The 19,903-nt window shown below is 24.9% G+C and overlaps 1 protein-coding gene and 2 long non-coding RNA genes across 5 annotated transcripts in view; 2 read left to right on the top strand and 1 right to left on the bottom strand.

Annotated features, from left to right (window-relative positions):
- LOC102676577 (lachesin-like) overlaps positions 1-19,903 on the bottom strand; it is a 57,441-nt gene that overhangs the window by 14,789 nt on the left and 22,749 nt on the right. The gene's annotated exons all lie outside the window — the stretch shown is intronic.
- Positions 10,147-14,627, top strand: LOC116186649. 2 transcript variants are annotated; one of them, XR_004151662.1, is made up of 3 exons: positions 10,147-10,345; positions 13,678-13,790; positions 14,547-14,627. It is a non-coding gene; the product is annotated as an uncharacterized LOC116186649 (long non-coding RNA). The 2 variants fall into 2 exon arrangements; XR_004151661.1 differs by lacking the exon at positions 10,147-10,345 and adding an exon at positions 12,760-12,778.
- LOC116186648 lies at positions 14,699-15,973 on the top strand. The gene is made up of 2 exons (XR_004151660.1): positions 14,699-14,944; positions 15,907-15,973. It is a non-coding gene; the product is annotated as an uncharacterized LOC116186648 (long non-coding RNA).

Raw genomic sequence — 19,903 nt, 5'->3', positions numbered from 1 at the left:
TGTATGTGTATATATATATATATATATATATATATATATATATATATTATATGACATTTAAACAGCAAGAATGAATCGATTTCGTGAAAAATGTATTTGAAATCTATAACTAAATGTTATCAAGATAACTATAAATTTCATTCAGAATATATGATTTCATATTCTTTTCTCACTTTTCCATTTAATACTTATCTTTCGATTACTATGTTATATCGTTTATACATATTTCCTGAAGTTGTTTATTCGATATTTCGAGCAAATAAATCTATGTAATTTTTTTCTATAGTTTCAATTGACTGATTAAAATCAAATTTAGAGAATCGAAAGAGAAAGGTGGATTTTAAATGTCAAATTCAGCTTTAAATATTTATTAGTTTTATTTATAAGATATTAATAAAAAAAAAAACTTTTGGTATTATATGTTGAATTCTGCTTATATCTGTGAGACAATCTGCAGACATAGCCGATACGCTCACTGCTTAATGGAAAAAGGATTTGTTGTTGAGATTTCTTCGAAGTGGGGATGCAATGCTCCGCCCTTCCCCTACCCATCCATGCATTCAAACATATCTCGATGAAAAAAATATAAACGAATTGCATATCTTTTCTCGAAAAATTGTTATTTACGAATTAATAATATAAATGAATTCAATATACAGTTTTTTTTTTATTAATATTTCGAAAACTTAATAAATAGAGAAAAGTTAAATTTTCATATATTTTATATATATTTTGGATCTGATCCCGTCTTCATTATTCTTTCCAAATTTCGTATTGATCGGCCATCGAAGCTATTCCTTTGGAACTTTATCCTAATTTTTATAAAACGAGAAGCTTATTGAGATGATAGTCTAACTAAACGATTTGCGGCTTTAGTGACTTTATGGAAGACTTGTGCGATAGCTCGATCGAAAATTTATATCTTGAGAATTACAAGGGATAAGAAATTCGAATGATTCGAAATTGTAATCGTAAAATTCATAATTTTCAAGTAATATTGATAAAAATTTTTACTATTATTACGTTGAATTTTGCTTATGCATAAGTAATCACTGTTTATTTATTATTTCTAGAAATACAATATGTGTAAAATGTATAACGATTAAGTATTCAATTTCGGATTTATAAAACAATCTTTGAACAATTGAAATTACAATGATCGAAATTAAATGAATACGAGGCTGAATTTTTTATTATCTATAATTTTGATCATCATTTATTTCAATAATTTCAATCATTGTAATTTCGATCTATCAAGGATTATTTTATTTTCGTCAATGCTTATCAATAGTAAAATCGGTGATTAGTTACGCTCATTATATAGTATAAGTAAACCGCTACTACTACTACAATGTATTTATAGAAACAATAGATAAATGGAAATTGCATACCGATACATATATATATATAGCAAAATTCAATGTAATAATAGCAATTAAATTTTTGTTAATATCTCGAAAATTATGAATTTGTAGCAAACCATAATGCTACAACAATTATAATCCTTAGGGCATAAGCTTTCGATTGAGCTCTATCTCATTGTTCCAATAACTAAAATGGGGCTTAATTTGCAAACAAGTTTATACATGGAAGATACTGTGAATATATGTATAAATTTCGGAAGACAACATTATCACACCGGAACTCAGTTTAGTCACAAGACGGAATTTCTAAAGAGAGAGAGAGTATACAAGAAGCTAAGAATGTTTTGCGCGTCGACAATAGCTCAGAGACAGATTAGATTAAGATTATTTATGTTCATAAGATAATACAACGGATTATAATTAATATTTATAACTCTTATGGCAAAATCGAATATATAATTTTTATCTTACAATATTATATTATTGAAAAATTGCAAAATTTTATAATAATTTATTTTATAATAATTATCTGCTGCTGAATATCGATAATTAACATCGTTAATTGTATGATGTTAGTAGTGTAAATAATAATAACATAATAATATTATTATTATTATAAATAAATAGCAATCAATAGAAATATAATAATAATAATAAACAATAATATTATTCAATATACATATTACAATAAAACGTACATATTCGCTATAATCTGTCACAAGTCACTAGAATTATTATGATCTGTAATATTCTAAACTTCGCAAGCCATAAATTACTAATAACTCAATTAATTTTATACAAATTCAATTCGCTTAAAAGTCACGTAAGTAAATTTCTCTTTGAAATTCTGCAATTTATAAATTAATATTTAACAACATATTCAACCGATTAATTAAAAATCTTCCAATCTAACCTTAAATTAGCTAAAAATACTTAAAACTATTTTCATCGTATGAAAACTACAATTTGGCAAAGAAAAAGACGAAAAAGAAAAAAAAGAATTAAAAAAACATAAAAAAACGAAAGAGATTTTCTTCGAATAATAATAAATATAGATTGTAAATATATGATATAAATTTCTTTTCCTGCATTTAAGAAGATATTAATTCACAAGAAGCGACGAGAAGACCATTCTATTCTGTCGGCTCAACGTTCGGTCATTACATCAAGACACTTCTAATGAACCGGATTGAAGATCTACAACGAACCGTAAACCCTCCATAAGATTTGTCGCCGACGTAAAAAGAGCCTTAAGCTTTCCTCTGACACTGTAATTACGATCCGCACGAACGCCATCTTTGTCTCTTTCGTTTCTTTGCTTCCGTACGATTGGCTTTCTCGGATTTCTAATGTGTCTTTTGCTGTCGATGATCCGTTTTTGAAAACATATTGACTATTTTAAAAGCATCGATTGGAATATAGATTTGCACGTTTATATATAATTGAATAATTGTTTAATTTAGTAATTTTTTTAGTTTTCTTGAAATATACAATGAATGTTATATATATTTTAGCAATAAAATGAAGCTAAAAAAAAAGAAAAAAAAAACCGAATAATATTGTCAAAATATTATTTTAGAAGAAATTATAAAACTAAACATTTATCATTATTTAAAATAATATTTTTCTATTTTAATATTTTAATAATATATAGTTCCGTTTTTTAAATAGAATTAAATAGAATTTTAAATAGAATTTAAATAGAAAGATCTGAAAAAATCTAAATAAGAAAATAGATCATGAATCGAAAAGATTATAAAGAGTAATCTCATTAAAATTTATTTTCAAATTATTTTATCTCAACAAAATTAAACCAATTTTCATTAACGATATAATCAGTTCATGAAATTATTCTATTTAATATAATATTTACTTACAAAGGCTAGTATCGATAATATGATCCATACAATTAACTATTAAATCCCAAGTGACGCTTTCAAAATACAGCGTGCTACATAATTTCGCTACTTATCCTCGCTTGCCGAATACATTTTCCCAGACTTTTCCACGTGATATCGTTGTTCACGCTTTTAAACAAATGTTTTCCATCTATCGAGGTTTTCGTCACGATCATAATCGTTTCCATCTTTGTTATCTGACTTGGTTTTTCGCGTGCCACGGCAATTAAACATGAAACATAACCTATCCTTTGCCTCTGTTTGTCATTAACATCTGCTATTCATGATAATTTATGCACAATTGTGTTGACAGGTTGGCTTAGCCTGATTTATTTTTCGACAATATGACAGACAGTCGAATATCAATGAGGGCAACACATCTACTACTTTGTCATTATTTGCAATAATTTAATTATAAATTGTCAAATATATATCTTTTGTTAACTTTTTTGTTTAATTTATAAATTTATACTTTAATATGTTGCATAAATTGAAATTTCTTGTAAATAAAAATTACTTATTATTTTTAAAAAATTATTATAATAATTTATTAACCATATGATAGATAAATTTATAACAATGACAACAGAATTTGTTATAAAATTATGTATTTGAAAAATCAATCAAGAATCAATGAATTAAATTTGGAAAAAAAGAAACGAAAAATAGATTTAATAAAATTTTCTTATTTAAATTCTAAAATCTCTCTAATTCTTACTTTCATTTGTTAAAAAAATCTAAATTTCATCATTGTTATTAATTATGAATTTTTCCTTATATTTATGTTCAAAAATTTTATAATATTCAATAATCAAAACAGATTAAAATGATATAATGAATATATATATATATATATATATATATATATATACAATAATGATAATAATGTGAATAATTATAAAATAATATACAATAATAATATGAATAATAATAAAAAATAAACTAATGAATAATATATATATAATAAAATTATAGCTACATATATTATAGCCACATTATAAGACAGAAAATAATATAACACTGTCATGTAAAGTATTCGTAGAATAATTAATTTAACAAAAAAGTTGTAATTCATTTATTGATAACAAATAAATAATAAAAAAATTGTTGATATCTATATTTGTTGTTAAAACAGTTATATTTCATTAAACATATAATATAAATGATATGATACAACATGTAATTTAAATATATAAAATTTAAAATACATGTTATAAAATATTGTAAAATACATATTATAAAAAAAAAAAGAAAATGAAATACACGAGATAATTATTAATTACAAAAACTTTACAGAATAATATAAATAATAGTAAGGAAATACAAAAAATTAATAAATTTTATTATTTTTTCATTAATTACTTAATAATAATAATAACAACAAATAATAGCTTAAAAATAATTTAGATAATAAAATTAATAATACAAAATTAATAGTAATAAACATTAATAATAATAAAATAATTTGTGAAAGATATTATGTAAGTATGAAGAGTTATGAAGTATGATATTATGTAAGCAAAGAAGAAAATACATCATATAATTACATCATATTATATCATGTTTAGTGAAATATGATTATACGAATACTTATTATAGAGAATTTTTATCAGAATTTAACAATTCAAATCTTCAAAAATGGTTAATATCCGAAATCACGAAGCTAACGAATGTCAAGACTCTAATTGCAAGATATATTATATGAATGCAATGACAAATATATAAATATCGCATATATATTTTATTCTATAAAAAAAGATAAAGCATAATAGTAGTTGGGATTTTTTTGATAATTAAACTTTGATATATAACATAACCTAAATTCATTTTCAAGAGATATATATATTGAAAATGAATGATCTCTTACCAGGAAATTTATTATTATTTCTTTTCGTACATTTTAATAAATGTTGCAAAAGAAAAATCAAACGAAGAAAGAAAGTACAATTTGCGATGCATGTTGAATATTTCATTCAATTCACTCACATTACAGTGCGTATAAAACGATTATTGTGTGAACTGTCAGAGTCACACGTGACTTGAACAGAAGTGTCGCGCGCAGATGAATGTAGAGAATGAGAGTTAACCTCTATAGCCAATGCGATCTTTTTTCGATTCCTTTCCTTTCTATGCAATTGTCTTTAGATTAAATAAACGAAAAGCACCTCAATCAATGGATCAATCAATAAATTTTTTATGGTTTTTAATTTCTTTTATTTTTTTTTTTAATTTTAGTTGAATATTGTTCCGTAAATTGAAAACGTATAAGATGATAATTGAAAAAAAAACTTGAAAATCGAAAAAAGAGAATTCAATAAAGAGTAATAAGTTTTAGGAGCATAGAAAATACTGTAGTTTGTCAAAGCCGAGGATTTAGGTCTGATATAGAAAGTCTCGACAGTGAAAAATGTTTAATAACCACACAGGATTGAGAAGCGTTCACTCGTATTGTCGACAAAGCAATGAGAGAAAAAAAAGCATCCATGTGTTTCCATCACGGTTTCATGAAACAAAAATGATCGCCGTTTGCCAAAGTAAAAAAGAAGTATTGGAGAGAGAAATTTGGCTGTTCTTTTATATGCTACAATACAACCATCTATGTTGGGCAGAGTTGTCTAGTTTCGACCAGCTTACAATAACGACGAACACTGGTTTTCCATCAGATAGTAATACTTTTTTTTTTAATAACAAATGAAAATAACATGTTATACTATATACTAATCAATTCTCTTTCAATTAATGTTTTATTGAAAATTTCAAGAATCTTTAACTCTTTTATTATAAAAAAATTAACTAAAAATTAGATATTTTTTTTGTTTTTAGTTTTTCTTTCAAACTATACATTAAAATTTTATAATTCTGCTAAAAATTTTATCATTTGATTAAAGGATTTTATTAGAAATATTGATAATTATTATTTACGAAAATTTATTTATATTGAAAAGCGAAAACGTTTCATAACCTCTTTTTTCTCTATATTTAAAATGTTAACTTATTAGAAGGATAGCAAATATTGTATTTGCAGAAGAGAGATTAACAAATTTATAAATAATATTTAGAAGAAAAAGAAATGTAAGAAATTAAGAAATATTTTCTATACTATACATTTATAACTATGCATTATATTCTCTTTTCAATTTTTTGAAGTTTATAATGATTATAGATTTCTTAAATCACTAGTTCTGACATACAATATCTCATTACTTTATTGATTTGATTGATTTTATGACTTCGCTATATCTCATCTTATACAATGATATAGTTTCATACTTATAAATATTATAGTTTTTGTATTACCGTTATCATTGATGAACAAGATTTAACCTCACTTTTATATTTGTTTATGCGATTCGCGATCGATTATTTTTTCTCATGACAATTTTTGTTAAAAAATAACTATAAGATAAATTTGAATAAGATATTGAAAAATATTTTTTTTATTTTTAACTTTTTATTGTGTTCCTTTTTAACTTATTTAATTTCCATTTTGTGTCCTTCATTCAAAGATGAAATGGATTCTATATAGTGAAACTATTCCGTACAGTAATTGTTAGTCGACAAGATATCAGATATGCGAAAGTACTAATGTTCGAACCAGTCAAGAGCTCTCAGATTTCACAACTGAGGGAGAGTTCCGTCTATTGACAGTTACATTTCCTCGAAGCTGTTCCTTTAACATGTTCTACGCTATATACCAATTGTTTCTCTCACTCATGTCATGTTATCAATGCCCATTGAAATCAGTATTTCAAATCCTGCTTTGAATATATATCTTTGATAGGATTATATCTATATGGCAGATTTGACACAATGAAGAAATAGGGATTATGTTGAATCAAAGATTTTTAATCGCAAGTTGTATTTAAAAAATAATGTCTTCCACTTATAATTTTTTATTAATATAAAAAAATTTGGAATAAAAATTTGGATAAAATAAAATTAAAATATGAATTGAATTTTGGAGAAAATGGTGGAAACAAAATATAAAATTGTAACTTCAATTATTTATTAGTTTGTAAGATATTTAATAAAAAATTTTTTATCCTATATGTATATGAATTATGCCTATATAAACGTTACAATTTAATATAATTTCGAGCAATATTATAATATTTGGGTTCATGCAGTAAAAATAACTTTCTTCCACAGCGAATTTCTATACGAATTTTCAAATATATAATATCACATTATTACCAATATTATTGCTATATTAAACAGAAATATATCACGTGACTAAGCTTCTACTAAAAACAAGCGTCGTGTTATGTCTCTACTTAATCTAGTAGTATCTCTCAATAATATGGACGTCATGTATTCTTTTCATACGGAAATTCATTGAAGAGAGAAATTGAATTATTCAGAGACATAGTCTTCATTTCGTAACTTTGGATCCAAGTTTATTGGGTTTGGTTTATAGTACTTCATTGAAAAGCAATTCAGAAAAATAAGTTTCAGAAAATATAAATCAAACTAAATAATCAAAAATAAGTTGAAATGATAGCGAAATCAGTTTAATATTTATTATCTATTATTGTAATTTCGGTCATTGTAACTTTAATCATCCAAGAATTATTTTATATTTTATTTTTTTATTTCACAAGAATTTTGAAAGAATTTTTAAACTTCGGAAAGAAATATTGTATATCATAATAGTCAATTTGAATTCATTTTAAAGAGTTAAAAATCTCAATTTTCACATAAAATTGAATTTTTCTGTTATATTTTCTTTTGAAAGCAATTCAAAAATTTAAAACATGTTTCAAATTTCACTTCGATTGAGAATATTTGGACTATAACACTGGATTTTATCGTTCTTTTTTAAATTTGCTTTTAATTTATTTAGATCAATAAAATATTCGACAAAATAAAAGGGACAATAATTCAATGGAAAAATAAAATTGAATTAATAAAAAAAATCAGGTTTCTAAACTTTCATTTTATTAAATATTATCAATTTATTAAATATTCAATTCTAATGAAAAAAATTTTTTTATACTAATTAGAACACAATTTTCAATAAATTGTTTTCCGAAACTTTCTGATAGAGTTCGGCATTGATCTGTTAAAAAAAATAATTAATTAAAAATTTCAAATAAAGTTATTTTAAATAATTATTTATTAAAATACTTGAATAACATTTATTTATAGCTATTATAATTTTTCCGCTCTTCATTCGATTGTTTAATTATTTGCAATTATTTGAAGTTATTCAATATTTTGAAAAATAAAATAATTATTGAAAAATTAAATTATTAAAATAATTTTATTCTTAACTTCAACTTAAATTTTGCCTATTTATATTTGAAAGATTCTATGTATTGATTAATTATAATGATTCAAAAATAATACATAAATAATAAAAATAATATTTGTATAGAATATATATAATAGTCTAAATTAAGTTTCAATGATGATTTTTAAATAACATGTATCTGTTAATATAAAAACATGAACAGTAATAAAAAAAAAAGTGAAAATTAAATTCAAAATGAAAAATCAAAATGATTAATTTAATAAAAATAAGCCAGTATTAAATTGATACATATTTAGGCAAAAAAATAAATATAAATTTCTGTGAAAAATATTTAAATCTACTAAAAAGAAAATAAATTAATATTATTTAACAATGTAAATTATTTATTTAACAATAAGATAAATAAACAAGTGGAAAAAAATGAATAAATAAATTTCTAAGTCTAATTTGATGTATCGTATAATTAGCAATGTGTATAAAAGTTAAATAATGATCAAAAAAAAGAAGTGAAAAAAGAAATGATAAAAAAAGTGGTAAGATAGAAATATATGTATGTAAATATACTCAGTAATGGAAGTATCAACAGAGTTGGTTCCATCTTGTTACACATTTCAGTGAATACTGAAGAAACTTAGTAGAACTAGCTTTTCACATCAGAAAACTCACACCTGCAATCTTTATTGAAACCTTCATAAAAGACGAGCTAGACAGATTTTGAACTGTAAGCAATATAAATAACCGCTATATATGCTTTTCTTAACTGTTCTGCTAGCTATTGATAATCTCTTATAAAAAAATAAGAAACAAAAGCAGAATTGTTTCAAAATTAATTAATTAATGGAAAGTAAAAATAAATGGATTTAAATTTTTTCTATTTTTATAGATAAAATTTTAATGTATTATACATTTTACATAAATTAAATAAATTAAATTATATTGAAAAATTCATTATAAATATTTATTATAACAAATTATAATTTTATTATTATTTTATACCTATATATTATTATATTATATATATATATATTGTATATATTATATTATAGATATATGTAATTTCGATATAATTCTTTAATATATTTATTTTTTTAATTTTATATTGATTTCGAAACGATATAGAATTGAAAAAACTCGTATATGTAATTTTATTCACATATTGTAAACAAATAGTACAAATATAAAAACATAATATATATTCTATTCTATTTATTTCTTCGTATATCTAAATTTAAAAATCGTCAACGAAAAATCAAACTAACCTAATCCACGCCATTTTGGATCTTCACTTTCAAATCATTTTTAAAACTACTATATTCCAAAACGTTATATTATTATTCTTCTTTACACGAATAATATGTTCTCTTGCAATTTTCCAAAATGAATTTATAATCCTTTGATTCAATCTATGAATATTAAATAATTATATGTTTCGTTCATTCTTTATTAATCTCAATAAATTTATCGATACGTTCTCAAAAGCGCGAAAAGACACGTGCTACGACTTGATGTAAACGAACAATGACAAAGCCCTATTTCCCTATTTTCTAGTCTCTTTCCCCCTCTCTCTGATGCGCGCGACGCCAGCCGTTCATGACTATTCAGAGTTTCACGCGCATTATGTTCGTTCGTTCGAGAGTCCTAAGTTTCCTCTTTTTTCGTTTGTAAGTTAATTGACCGACGATTGTTCGTCGTCATTTTTTATACGTTAAACCGGGGAATAATTAGAAAGACGTGAAAAGGATCGAGGAAACAACTGTGAGAGAAAGGAGCAGAAGGATAGGACTGCACAAAAAAAGTGAAAGAACATAAAGTTATGGAGAGAAATGGAGGTTAGGAAAAAGTAGATGAAAAATTCATTTTTCTTGAATTCACTATATCGCTCTGTGTTTGTATCAAAATACTAATTGTTTTACGTGTTATCAAAGGATTTAGATTATTTACTTTAACTTAGGATAGGACGTTTTTGAAAATTCATGTCTGTTCGAAAATGTGGAAATATGGATAGTGTTTGAGAAGTGAGAGAACCAATGCAAAGCAGAAGATGAAATGAGATGCAAATAGCGTGAATCATAGTCGAGTGAGAAATAGTCTAGCTGTGCAATATTTTAAGAAATTTCTAACAATAACGCGCGAATTTTTGAAATATTTATCTTAAGAGTTTAAAAAGAATTTATAGCAAGAAGATTTGTGATAATTCTGAAATGAAATTCATGTTTGGATTATTGATAATAGAATATTTTTAAAAATTATTTTGAACGAATACAGATACAATTTTGTAATTTTTCAATATCCTTTTCATAATGTTAATTGAATTCTATAATGTCTATAATGAATGAGAAATTAATTTAAATCTTATAATTTATCGAATGAGATTTTTATTCGATATCGAATTCGAATTTAAAGCAGTTTCTTGATCATTTTTCAGTATGTTTAATTGAGAAAAAAAAAATAAAAAAAAAAATTTTAGATGGATGAACTAGGGAATACAAAATCATACATAAAAGAGCTTCGTAATTTTCATACTCACACGCTACGTGCGAACGCAAAGAACACCACAGAAGAGCATCAAAACCGCCTATATCCGACCGATTTATTCTCACACTCTTCTCTAACATTCAAAGCCCGCTAAAAACTATCGAAAAAAGAAAAAATTGTACAAAAACGAGATTTCTCAAACAGAAAGATTTAGAGGCAAAAAAAAAAAAAAAATACATTAACATTAGTAAAACAATTTAAATATATAAAATTTTCTCTTGGATTATTTATTATTTAATCTACTATTTGATTATTTAAATTATAATTATTTTAAAATTATCATAGCTGATTAATTATTTGTTGTCCTCTTTCAAAGCGAATATATAATATTAACAACAGTTTTGAGTTTTAAATCTTATATTTAGAATTTCAAAATCTTTTGAAAACATTATTTTTATCATATGAGTAGAGTTTATATAGGAAGAAGATGTTATATAGGATGAAGATTAGAAGAAATAGAATAAGAAAAAATAAGAGAAAACATGAAACAAAGAATAAATAAATAATAAAGAAAGTTATATAGGAATTATAATAGTCAATGGATAATTAAATATTGATTATGCTTATAAAATTTTCAACTTTAATAGAAAAAAAATTGTTTTATTCTTTTTTTTAAAAATTTTTTTGAAAAACTTTTTAAAATTTTGTGAAATATTTTTATAATATAATTTTTGAAATAAAAAAAAAAAAAAGAAAAACAGATTTTCATTATTTTAATTCATTAGTTTCATTATTTTAGTTTTTAGAATTAAAGTTTTTAAAAATAAAAAAACTATGCATATTCCCAATAATTAACAATTTTTTTTTCATTAATATTTGGTTTTTACTTTGGGTTGAATCAAGATTTTACTTTAGAAGAAAATATCTTCTTCTAAAGAAAAAATCTTTTTCTTGCTAAAATTCTTTCAAAAAAAAAAAAAAAAAAAAAAAAAAAAAAAAAAAAAAAAAAAAAAAAAAAAAAAAAAAAGAAAGAAAGAAAGAAAGAAAAAAAATATTCAAAAAAATAAAAAAAAAACTCTTACTTAAATAACTTAAATAAAAAAACTCTAAAAAGCTAAATTAAACAAAGGAGAAAGCCAAATCTACACTTAAAATTGATAAAGAATTTTGTTCTTTTTTCTGAAAAAATTTCAAACAGCTTTTATGAAAACCGCATTTTTAGCTCCTAACAATTTTTCCCTTCTTTTCCTCAAAAAAGCTTTTTTCGAAAACTTCGTACTACATGGTCCTCAAGGTGAGAAAAGAAGAGAAACAAACGAGAAACACGGGCGTGCAGAGAGGGGGAGCAGGAGGGAAAAAATGGAACAGAGGAGTGACAGTGTGTCTTCGGTTTAAATATTCAGGGAAAACGGGACGGTGAAACGCGACGGTGAGTAGATAAATCAAAAAGAGAGCACACAGGAAGTCGTAGTAAATAACGGGGCGACGAAGCGTGGAACTGGCGAGGAAAAGAAAAATGCGCCGAGTGGAATGGGGCCGTGGCCATTGAAAGAAACAGACACACATGAAAATATCAGGCCGTTGTACACGTCGCATAATTAAGTTTCAAGGAAAAGTCTTAACCCTTTGCCTGGCGAGGGATCTGCTTCGTAATCGGCCAATTCGAAGTCCCGTGTTCAAGCTTTTTTAAACAGAGATATACGTATTAAGCAAATGCATACAGTATGTATATATGCTAGAGAATTATTCGTATCAACTGGGGAGTGATCTCTTTTAAATTAAACCAAGTAATTTCGTATGAAACAATATATCTGCTGTATTTCTTTAACACTTGAGCTCTCGGTCTTTCTTTGTCTTTCATTTTAATTACCACTTTTTATGATCATCAATGTTAGATAAAAAAAAAAGCTCGAGTTTCAGCTATTATTAACACTACTAGGTTAGTAAGTATATTACATACTGAATATATACTACGTATATATTTATATAATTGTATCTTTGCTGTATTTACAATTGGATCTAAAAATTAGAAAATCGTATAAATTTATTCACTGATTAATTACATGCTCACATGTTGTAAAATGTGAAACTTTCAACATAATTTTCTCAACAAATTTCACTTCTGCTCTCGTTAAAACCAAAATGTTCATACAGCAATATTTATTCCAATTTGCAGTAAATTATGCAATTATATATTTTGAAAGAACGATAACTATAATGATAAATATAGTATCACAGATTATTAATATATAATATATTTATAAGGAATAATCTCAAATTCTAGATTTAAAAAATAAAATTTTATGCCAAAGAAAATAAAATCTTGTAAAGCAAAATCAAGAATTAAAATTTGAGAAAATTTTAATACAAGATAATAATATTAATTTTTCATATTAATGAATAATTCTAAAAAATAATAAATAATATTCTTTAAATAATATTAATTTTTAATGATACTTATGAAATTGAAGTATATATTGTCACATTTTTATACAATTTTCCTTAATCCTTTCTAGATAATATAAGAATCTTATCTTGGATATATTTGAGATAAAAATATTGCCTTGTTTATTTCATCTGACATAGTAAACAACAGCTTAAGTATAATATAATTAGAGTCTCATAAAACGTGACATCCACATGTAAATTTAATTTCTTTCTCTGTATTTATTTCGTACATTTTTAGATTATGTTATATCTATATATATAGTAATCTACGTAATAATATAGCGAGATCATAAAATCAGACGAGAGAATGGTCGGAAATCTGAAGAAAATTCGAAACCACAATCAGTCATGGTAATGTGAAACTGTTATCTTTTATATTCGTACTTACTTCTTCTATTGCCATGAATTTTTTCTTTCGTGTCTTTTATATTACTTTCCTCCCATTACTTGATATCTTTCTTCGTGCCTTCTTCATTCTTTTCCTTTTTCCAGAGCTGTGAAGTCGAAATTAGAATCGCAAAAATAACGACTCTGTTCTTTTTTTTTCTTACTATGTTTTTTACAGCTATATCTTTCCTTCTTTATATTTCTCTCTTATTATTATTTTTTTTTAATTTTCTTTTATTACTTTTATATTTTATATCATTTAATCTTGTATTATAAAATTCATAAAATTTATTGATTCAACAAAATTCAAGAGCATATCATAACTCGATGAAAAGCTTATGTCTCAAGTGTTACAATAATTAATATATCAAAGATTATGAATTTGCAATAATCTGAACTACAATTTATAATACTTGAAACATAAACTTTCGATCAACTTATTATTATACCTCTATTATAATTAAAATAAAGCTTTTATTTTTAATATATGTGCACACATAAAATGTTTTTTCTTTATATACGAAAATTCCTCCCCTAATATCTGTCGTTCTTTTATTATTGAAATTCCCTCTCTCTTAAAAGGGAAGATAGTCCCTCGTTACTAAAATTCTTTCCAAAATTCCTTACAATGGAATTCCTTTCTGGAATACAGAAATTTGTCAAGGTCTTAATCTGATGGATTATTTGATACCAATGATTTGGAATTAACATTTTTCATAGAATTAATCTAGCAAAAAGAAGTCTTTGGAAGAAAATTTCTAAAAGTGTGAATGATAATCAAGTAATTGACTAAAGTAATTTAAAAGAGAAGAGTTATTAATGATATTAGTAGATGGATGTTCTTTCTCAAAAATACAATAACGAAAAAGATGGAAGAAATAGAAAAGAAAAGAAGAAGGGGAGGGGGGAGTGCAGAATAAAGAAAAAGATTGAGTGAACAGAAGAGAGAGTTAAAAATTTCGAGTGTATGTAGAACAGCTTCAGATACACATCACTGGAAAATCGAAGACGCAGGGAATGGATTCAAATACCCGTGAAAAGTATCATTCATGTGGGCCATCCATCTTTTCTCGAACCTCTCAGCTTAACCTAGAGAGATGCTTAACCTATCATAGTATGTAAGTAGTACTTGGTTGCAGCCAAGTGTCCCTTTGCTGCCTGGAATCCATCGTTTTTTAAATATGATATATAAATGTGTATACTAAGTTTTTATGATATATCGAGATCGTAAATTATTATATATCCAGCGGTATCGATAGATCTTGAAATGATACTATTGATAACGTTAAAGTCGTGTGTATTTTTTAGCTTTTTCAAATAGGAATACTTTTTAGAATAAAAAATTCCAAACAATGAAAAAGAAAAATTGACTAACTTTGATTTAATATTTTAAAGCAATTTTTCTTAATCTATTATCAATCCGAATTATATCATTAAAATAATAATTTAATTTAAGTTTTTATAAAGATTTTTTCAAAATATATTTTACTACGAGAATGATGAGAAAACTTTTAAAAAATTTATATGAGAATAAATTCTATAAATATTTTATTATATTTCATTAAAATCTCGATATAAATTATGAATTTTCATAAAGATAGAATAAATATCTATGAAGAAGGAAATTAAAATACTCTGATATATAAGAAATAAGAATATTACTGATATTTCCAAAAATTGTGAAAATAATTTTAGAATTTTTAAAAAATATGAATTTTATAATCAAAGAATATATGTACAATATGTATATCTATTAATTTTGTCTTTGAATTTACACTCTAATTTTTATACGAAACTGATCGAAGGGATAATAATCGCCTCTTATGCAATTGCAATTAAAATCTTTATATTCTGTAAACTATAAAAAAATCGTTTTATTATTATTATTTATTAGCATTAAATTTTAGCATTCATTTACTTTTTTTCCTCTTTAATTTATATCAAATCAAATAATTATAACCTCGATACTAAATTCGAAGGCGTGGATAATTGCGGATTCGCCGTTACGTAACTTCGTTTCCCGTTGCATTTGCAAACAGCGCTCTCTGACGACTGCTAATAACGTTGTTTATATTTAAAGGCATGCAACTGACTGTTTACCTTCGTTAAAAGGGACGAGATATCATTCCACTTAATCCAAAAAAAAATTTTTAGCATATTGATGACATTCCATGTTTCTTCATGTAAAAATAACCATTCTGACTTCCACACATCCACGGCGTGAAACGTTTTTTAATTATCAGCAATGTGAGGGAAACGATTGCCGCGGAATAGGTAAATTTGCGCACGCACTACTATTGCCTTTTCGACTCGGTTGGTAAACAAAGGTACAAATTAAAAAGTGACTAGCAGCACGAAATACAGAGGTACAAAGAAATTTTTTATTCGTCCGTCGAGATTTTTTCTCAAATATTAATTGAATCTTCGATTACTGTTTACTTTCACTTCGAATAAAAAATGAAAGAATTAAAAAAAGAAGAAGGTTAGTACTTTCAATGATAAGAATATATGATCGATCTTAAAAATTGAATTGTAATGATGTAATTTTCAGTGAGCATTATTTTAATATTGTTAACAAATGGAAAACTTTAAAATGAGTGATAAATCGAATTGCATATAATAAAAATAATATTATAACATTTTACAAAAATGATATTAATCTAAATCTTTATTAGTTTCAATTATAAATTAATCAAAAATGTGTAAAATTTTTAAATAGAAATAGAATATTGTTAAGTCTTTCTGGTAAATATAAAGAAACATAATTTAATCATAGATTTGATCATAGATCAGCTATTGTTAAACAACGTCGATCTATATTGTCCTGTGCCAATACTCCATGTACTCCTATTTGCGATATACGTGATACTATAATCTATAGTATCAAGAATCACGATATACCATGTCTCTCTGAGGCAATTTACTATTGTAAACCATTACTATTATGATATTTTATCATAGAAATGATATGCTGATTTATGCAAATCTTGTTCAATGATAATACATTACAATTAATCAACAATTTATACTATTTTGGAAAAATAATTATTCTCTATATATCATGTAATAAATAATTGGTTTTTATTTTAATAATTAGTAACAAAAATCTATTTGTAACAACCATTTAAGGAAATTAATTATAAAAAAAGATTATTTATAAAATTACTGTTTTAATTTAACATAGAAAAGAAAAAACACTAATTAAAGAGATATATTTTTTCATATGATTTTCAATGAATAATAATTATTTTTATATTTTTATTTCTATACAATTTAAAAAATTACTAAAAATAAATTTATTCTTTCTCTCCCTGTAAAATTTTCAATTCATCCTTTTATCATAAAAATTTTATGAATCGCAAAAATCCTTCTCAGTACTTCACCCTACATATATCCTGTTTTAAACTTCAAATCATTTGAAACCAATATCCTCAAAACTTTAAACTACTCGCTAATTTCAACCACCATCATTCCCTGAACCTTCATCATGCTCGAACATTCCACACTTAACCACCATCCCATTCCACGCAGAAATTCAATCAACTCAGCCAAATTCCCTTACCGTATCACCCTACAAAAATATCACCATTCATCAACAGTCACTTTTTCCATCCCTCTGGCACGCGACATAATTCACCGATAAACCAACCTATCATCGTTCATCCTGCGCCACTTCATTTTATACGCGGTCCGTATCGTGGCTTACCGAGTCTCTTTCTGCTCTAAAAGCAGTTAACACGTTTAACTTGGATAATGTCGTGATAACCGAAACCGGATGAACGGTCGATAAATGACTGATATCTTAATCTCTTAATGCTACGTATATGTAATATGCAGGACGAGCACCCTATAACTTGATGACTTTAAATGCAGGCCATATCTGGTCAGACCACATAATATTATATATAGAGTTAATATACAGGATAGTATACGGAGATGAGATAAATAGGAAATGAAATAAGGAATTAAATTTCTAGAACAATGGTTGTTATTATTTTTGAATTTACGAAACACTTTTATTTATAAAAAAAAATTTACGAAATATCAAAATTATTGAGATAATAAAATTTCTAACCATAGAATTATAAAAAAATTTTAACCAGTATATGGAACATTTATATTAGAATTGAAATAAAATTTGTCGAAAATGAAGTTATTTCTTTCTATCGCCATCTTGTTTCATCAAATTATTTATAATTTGAAAAATAAATTTGAATAAACATACCAAGAGTTTAGATTTATTCTAATCTCTAAAATATCTATTATTTTTTTTACCTCACGAATAGAAGATAAATAATAAAAGTTAAATAACTAGGTTTGTGACGTAGAAGGGATTATTTTTGACAAAATTTGTTTATTTTGATTTTATACATTCTTCAGCTATTTTTTTTATGTTTAAAAAAATATTTACAAAAAAAAAAAAATCAAAACTTTGAGAGTCATATTAAAATTAAGAATCAATATCTCTTTCGCACAACTGTAAAGATAGTAAAGTTTTTAATTTTAGCAAAATGAATTTCTGGATTCTTTTTACATCAGAAAACGTAATAAATGTTTTTTATATAATAAAGTTTTAAAAGTGTTAATTTATAATCGAAAAACTTATTTTTCCATAAATATTGCTGAATCACAGAATAATGCATCGCAATGATTTATTAATTAATAAGAATCTAGAAAATTCTTTCAAAAAAAAATTTATCCAAGAATATAAATGAAACTCGTATATCCGTCGATCCGCACGATTTTTTCCGAATCTACCCGATTCTTTCCGAACTCGCCCGAGTACGAAATATCAGATACCCGCATACTCGTGAAATTTTCCAATCTTCAATCAGGTTAAACTTGTTTACAAAAAGGGTTATGGATATGTAGAATTAATATATTTCAATTTACGACAACTTCAAATTAATATATATCTTGTATCGTTTTAAATATAGTCGTATAACCTCTTCTTCTCGATCGAACGTGTTAATTCCTCTTGAGAAAGAGGCTTTTAGTTTCAGAAGGAGGATTTATCAAAGTGGTATTGAGAAGAATGAAGAGTGAAATTTTGAACGTTGGGTGTGCACACATATGCGCATGGGCCACTTTTGATCCCAGCACATTGATCACATTCTCTGGAGGCCTACTCGCGTTCGTAGTATGCGATCCATGGATTCTCTGGATGTTTATAAACGCCAATAACACCGAAGAATTTAATGGGAATCGCTTCAACAATTTCGATCTCGATTCGTTTTCATCAGTTTATAGAAAATTAAAAGGATGGTCAAGGGAATGAAATCTGAGAGCGAAAAAGTTCATGGAATTATCTAACAAGTGGAGGATTCATTGATAATACGATGAAATGCTATACTGGAGAATATTGCGAAGCGCTATCGTACATATCTATGTATAATGAAATATCAAACTCGATACTCAACAGAGTGCTCGAGAAGTTATATTCACACAAAATATTAAAAAGTTTTAATTTTTGTCTCTAAAAATAAAAATATAATTTTCTTTGTTTTAATTATAATTTCCATAAAAATCTTTAATATTTTTATTTTCGATTCACAATAGAAAATTAAATAAAATTTGTATCGGTATTCTCAAAATGATACGAACTTTTTATGTTTTCTGTTTGTTAATAATCTTTCTTTTAATTTTACTCATATTAAAAAAAACCGTCATATCTTTCTGAATTCTTTATCCTTCTTCATCTTGTGCAACTAACTCTTAATAATGTTCCATACCAAGTTTAATAATTCACTTTCTTGCTCGAATTGACCGTTTTTTTCAACAGTTCATTATGAAACTTATGAAACTTTTAACAATTCATTAAGAAATTTTTTAATTTTCACAGATATTCCTACAAGTATCGGCGGTAACATTTTAGTTATCTATTTTTCATTAATATCTACTTTAATATCAAATTAGTTGAATTCAAATAACTCGATTATTGTAAACGAAATTTAATAAAAAAGAAATAATATACGCATAATTTTCCAATTCAATTTACAACAGAAATATTAAAACCTCTCATCTCATTGATTATGAAAAACTGATTCCTGATGCTTTCCAAGTTTAAAGAAAAAATA

The sequence above is a fragment of the Apis dorsata genome, unplaced genomic scaffold, assembly GCF_000469605.1.
Source record: "Apis dorsata unplaced genomic scaffold, Apis dorsata 1.3 scaffold_1085, whole genome shotgun sequence".
Lineage (NCBI taxonomy): Eukaryota > Metazoa > Arthropoda > Insecta > Hymenoptera > Apidae > Apis > Apis dorsata.
This window is presented reverse-complemented; position numbering and strand designations above follow the sequence as displayed.